Source organism: Mauremys reevesii, unplaced genomic scaffold (genome assembly GCF_016161935.1).
Source record: "Mauremys reevesii isolate NIE-2019 unplaced genomic scaffold, ASM1616193v1 Contig108, whole genome shotgun sequence".
Classification (NCBI taxonomy): Eukaryota; Metazoa; Chordata; order Testudines; family Geoemydidae; genus Mauremys; species Mauremys reevesii.
Genome location: NW_024100725.1, coordinates 159,944 through 165,943, shown reverse-complemented (window position 1 = coordinate 165,943; position 6,000 = coordinate 159,944).

Sequence of the window (6,000 nt, the reverse complement as noted above, 5' to 3'; positions counted from 1 at the left end):
TAGTGTAGACCAGGTCTTAGCCAAACACAAGTTTTGGAGCTCAATACAAGGGTAACTGGGTTAAAAGTAATGGCTTGTGTTATATAGGAGGTCAGACAGGATGATCTAATTGTCCCTTCTGATCTTAAACCCTATGAATCTATTGATAAAGAAGGTAGATGAGGCATTTATATTTACTCTGGCTCATAACACACAAACAGGGGAACATTCAATTACACTGCACATCTGAACATATAACACTGAGAAAAGAAACTTGTTTATATAATCCATATTTGGCCATGGAACTAATTGCCACAGACTTTATTGGAGCAGAGAGCATAGCTGAATGTGATTCACAAATGGATTGGCCATTGTAGATGGTGCTGGTGGCTAGTTAAGGCTGTCTGACACCTTCAATTAGGAGACTTCATTTTCAGTTGGTTATAAATTTGCCAAACTTTAACTGTTTGGACTGAAATTTCTCACACTGGGTGTCTGCTTCCAGCTGAATTGTTTTTTGAAAGTTTCAGCCATAAAGGTTCAGCTAACTTCTCAAATGAAGCCAAGGGAAAAGGCGTCTTTCCCAGGTTGAAAAATTCATATAATTATTCCAGTGAGGAGCCCTAGCACCTCCATGCTTTCCATCAGAAAGTCAGGCGAGAGGCCCCTTCCCCCCCACCCCGTTAACAGCCAGAGCCCTGAAATGCAAGAGGAGGAGGTGAAAGTCCCTGTGCATTAACTCATACACAGCTGGCTCCTGAGATCTTTACTCAGTTGTTACTCCAAGGGGATATTTGCCTCAGTGGGGTGTGAGAACATATGGGCCACGGCCTCAGAATACCAAGTATTGTCCAGCTACTAAAACCTTTCATCCTGAAGGATTCTCTGTGCCACTGAAATGCAGCCACCTCGGGGCTGGAGGCCATCAGCCAGGGGCAGAGCAAAGAGCAACATTTTGGCCAGTGATATTGGAGCAAACTCATCCCCTGTGGCAAGGGCCCTGGGCTGGTTAATGGCTGTGCAGAGTGGAAAGGACCACAGACTTACTCTCTATCCCATCACACCCACGTTGCACTGGGTTTGTTGAGCAGGTGAGCTCCTCAGCAAGAGCTGGGTACCTGTGAATTCTGAGACAGACGTGTCTTACCTGGAAATCCCCCACAGGCAGCCGTTTCTCACACCTCTCTCACCCCAGCATCTGCAGCAGCTGCCCACGCCGAGAGCTGACACAGTTATAATATAGCTGTGAGCAATCCCAGGGGGGTTCGCTCAGCCTCTAGAGGAGAAGCGGCATCTGAATGGCTGGAGATCGGAGACACTCTAGCCAATGACTCCCGTTCAATGTCTATGCTTCTGTGCTATATATCCAGCTTTAGGAGTAAACAGTAATTAATGGACTTTCGCAAAGGGAGTTGAGAACCCTTGGGCTCTCCACTGAGTCAGAGAGGAATTGGCTGCTCTGTGTATTTGTGTATATATTAAAGGTGTCATTGATTAGTAAGAAAACTAGGGATAATGGCCAGCTCGCCATAGGGTCTAATACCCTGTAAGTACCCAGTGTTAATGGGTAGATAGAAGTCAGAGAGATCTGGAGATGGATGGCTGAAGGGAGATACAAACACTTTCTGCAGGCAAATGGGGCTATCGCTAAGGAATCAGAGATCAGTAATTCTCATCAGTAACTATCATCATACTGTGCAGCACCTTAAATTGAAGGATCTTCAAAACACCTAGGAAAGGAAATTTGCTATTATACTGATAGGTAAACTGAGGCAAAGGGAGACATGACTTGGTGAAGGTCACACAGAGAATGACAGAGCAATATAGAAGAAATCATTGCCAATTAGCATGTCAATAGGATTATCTTCTACTACCCCCCACTGATCATACAGCTTCCAAACCTTCCGTTTCTATGTGCACTTTAGCCAAAGGCAAAAGGGTTTTGTAACCACCAAATAATAAAAGCTCTGCCATCTGTCCTGTCATATGTCACCTTGTTGCACTACACTCCTCCTAATCACAGAAATTTCTGCCCCTGTATCTTCCCACGCAAGGTGTTCCCTGCCATTAATGCTGACAGTGCTTCATCCCTAGTTGTGCAGAGGCTAATTTTACAAACCTAGAATGATAAGTGACAGGTGCCTGAGGTGCTTGTGCACTCAGAATCTCAGCAGTGACCTGGGCTATCTGCTGCCTGCTTCCTCTGAGCACAGGGAATTTATTCTTCAGGTGATCAGTGAATTACAATGGTAGCACCTTCTGGACTCTCTTGTTTTTCCAGCAGATTAGGGTTGGGGATTAGAGGAATGGGGTAAAATGTGACCATGCTTCCCGCCCAGTGTAAACCCCTCTGTCTGCAGTTTATTTACAATAGGAGTGTCAAGTATCACTGCAGTTTATTTACAATAGGAGTGTCAAGTAATAGGAGTGTGTGTGTCTGCTCAAAATCATCAGCTAGAGAAGCCATTTATCCACAGTTTTGACCTTTTTATCCCATAGACACTGTTTTATATCATCTTTATATATATTTCAGAAGTGCTCCTGAGAAACAAGGTCAAACATTCCTTCAAAGCATGTAACACCTTTATCCCTTACCCATTTTCCCATCAAATCTTTCATTTTGTTACATATTCCACGTTACACACCAGCACCCCTCTTAAGATTCCTAATTTTCACTCTATATGTTTCAGGGGTAATCTGAAATTGTTTCAAAACCATTTCTTTGAATTGACAATAATCTAAAGCACCATCAATTGGCATTTTATTGACCATATCCAGTGCTTTACCAGTTAAATTAGCAACGATAGTGGGCATCTTTTGGTCATCAGGAATCTTATGAATCACACACAGCCTCTCAAAGGTAGTCAAGTATTCAGCAATATCCCCTTCCTTGTTGTATGCAGGACACGGCTGTTCCCATTTGAGAATTTTTGGAGAGGTGGGAATCAGTGGAGTGAGAAGGTTCTGGTTCTGCTTTTCCAGGAAGTCCAAATGGTGATTCCGTGCTCTCTCTTTCTCCTCAGTTTCTTGTTGTTTTGGTTCCATAGCCCTTCTGTGCTCAGCCTCCTCTCTGGAAGCCTCTGCTGGGTTTAGCTGCAAAATTCTCCTATGTTCTTTTTCTACTGCCTGCAATCTGAATAGCTTCGATTTCACAATCATTTTGCTGTTTTCACTCATCTTGGTGCTTTCCTGTCTGTATGTCCTTTTCCCAAAATAAGCAAACAGAAAATAACAAACAGATAACCTCTTTGACTGATCTCCAGCCACCACACTTAAAATCTCATTTAAAATCTCTACACCAGTGTAAGAAGTGGAAATCTCACTCAGAACAACAAAATAGTGCATTTCATCCTACTCGCTGTGCCAGAATTTCCCACCGTGAAACCTGAACTGGAGTACCCATGAGCTCTTTCGCAGACTAATCTGAATCCCCTCTCACACTGTGATTATGTGAAAAGTTGCAGACCCCTCCAGGTCCTGCACTCACACAAACATTCACAGGCAGGGACACACCCGGCTGAGTGACATGAATGCTTTCACCTGCCACTCATGAACCAACAATAGAGAGGCTCCAGCCAGTTCCGCCAGCTCCCCAGTCTAGGACCCCAGAGCTGTACCGTCCTGCCTTGGTCAGAAGCCTGACCAGAGTAAGTTTATTACCCAGTCCGACCCTCCCTCCATGTGGAGAGGACAATGCACCAGCCCCTCTACTTGAGCAGATTTCCCTTTTGCATTTCAAACAACCCACTGTATTAGGTAAAAAACATAAAACAGATTTATTAACTACAGAAAGATAGATTTTAAGTGATTATAAGTAATAAATGTACAGATCAAAGTAGATTACCTAAGAAATAAAGCAAAATCGCAATCTGAGTTCTATGAAGTAGACAGGGTGTGAATCAAACAGTATCTCACTGATGGTACAAACAGTTCACCAATCTTCCATTCACGAGGTGGGATTTCTCCTTTCCAGCCTGGGACCAGCTCCCCAGTTAAAATCTTTTCCCTTTAGCCGTGTTTTGAGATGTTGAGTTGTGGGGGGAGTGAGCCCAAGTGATGATGACACTTCCCCCTTTTAAAGCTTCTGCCAGGTGCAGGGAATTTCATTGTCCCAAACGAAGCCCCCAGCACAGTTAGTGGAAAAGTAGAGGCACAAGACGGAGTCTGGTGTCACATGAGCTGGTCACATGCCCTTGCGTGCTTCAATGAGTCATAGCAGGGGCCATACCTGTATTCTGGCTACAACGTCTAGAGGAAAGTCCATCAGGTGGGGATAAGCTTCTCCCATGGCCCATTGTGCTCATTGATAGGCCATCAACTTGAATAGTCCATTCACAGTGTGCTGGCTCGACTGGATGTAAACTACCTACAGGAACAAACACATTTGAAATACAGGTACATAGTCAATATTCATAACTTCAGATAGGAAAATGACATGTATACAAATAGGATAATCATATTCAGCAAACTGCAGCTTTTCCATTAATACCTCACATGGCAACTATGTAAAAGTGATGAATATGGGGTGCCAGGTGTTGTTTTGGGGTACAGCTTGTCACAACAAAATATTTATCAAACCAGAGCTCTCTGAGATCTAATTTTGTATTTTTTATCGAGGACATACATCATGTCCTGAAAAAGACTATGTTCTGGTCTGTACCACAGGAGAAAAGGAAGCCAAGCTACAGAGCAAAGGCAATTGAAAGAGTGTTTTCCCCACTACCCATCACATATGCAATATGTGACCCCCTGAAAATGTCCCTCTCACTTTCCTTCTTTAGTGAGTGGCACCTGCACTTCTTGTTTGTCTGATCTCAGCCTCACACACATCACTGGATCAACAGACCTTTTACCACAGTATCTGGGGAGCCGTTCGTCCCATCAGGCATCATCATCATCTTCATGGCAAATCCCAAAGGAATGCAAACCGAGCGCCTCCCGGATTGATCTTTGGGAAGGTCTTTCACTCTAGCAATGTGTCCTCAGCAAGAAAGCCCAGAGTTCCTCAGCCTTTCTCAGTCTCCTGCAGTTTGCTTCCCTGCGCTGGAGCTGGGGGACCCATTGTTCTATAGAGCTGCAGCTTTGTAGCCTCCTTCAGCCATGTCATCCCCCCAAAGAGCTACATATGAGCAGAGCACCCACATCTTTCAAGCAGCCTCCAGCCCTGTCTATGTAGCTACCAACTGCCCAGCAATCCCTCTAGACAGGTTAATACTGAGCTGGTTGCTTTGCAGTTGCAGGCTGCTTGATGGTAATGGCCAGGGACTTAGTTTTACCTGGATTAATAACCAGACTAATGCGCCCGGCTTCTTGCCCAGCCAGATCAGCGCTCAGCGGCAGCGGTTCACAGTGCTACACCTGCACTTGCCACTGAAGTGGACGGAATTACAGACCCTTGAGTGTTGTAACTGGTACCCAAGGTGGGATGCACATTAGAAGCGGCAGAGAGGGAGGAGCATGTGTGTGGGGAAGTTAGAAAGGAAAGGAGAGAAAAGGAACCAAAATGGATGGAGAGAGTGAGAGAGAGATGGGACGATATCCAGTAGAACAGGGACTCCTGCCTCTTCCATTCTGGGAAGCACTTTCCAAGGGAGAGATAAATCCTCTCCCTGACCCCATATCCTCTCCCTGACCCTAAACCGGCACTGCCTGGTTCAGGAAATGTTTCCTTCAGGGATTCTGGCTGGATCAGTCTGGGAATTGGAGCACCCTGGGAAACACTGAGGGCAGAGGAGAGTGGGCCACATTAGGCTGAAGAGAAGTCGGTGTGGCCACCTCCGTGAAGTTTTGGGATCGCCCAGCTCCTCTCCCAGTCCCCTCGCATCCGTGCCCCAGCTCCAGGTTTGCTGTCACAGCCCCACTCAAGCTCCGCACCCGGACACCTGCCAGGCAGCCGTGTTTGGGTCCACACACTGGACCCAGGTGTTTTGAGTTGGAGCAGGGTTCAGGCCCTAGTCCAGGTCAGGATTTCTAGGCCCACTCTCGGGGTGCAGCTTCCATTCTAGCACCTCCCTCTGGGAG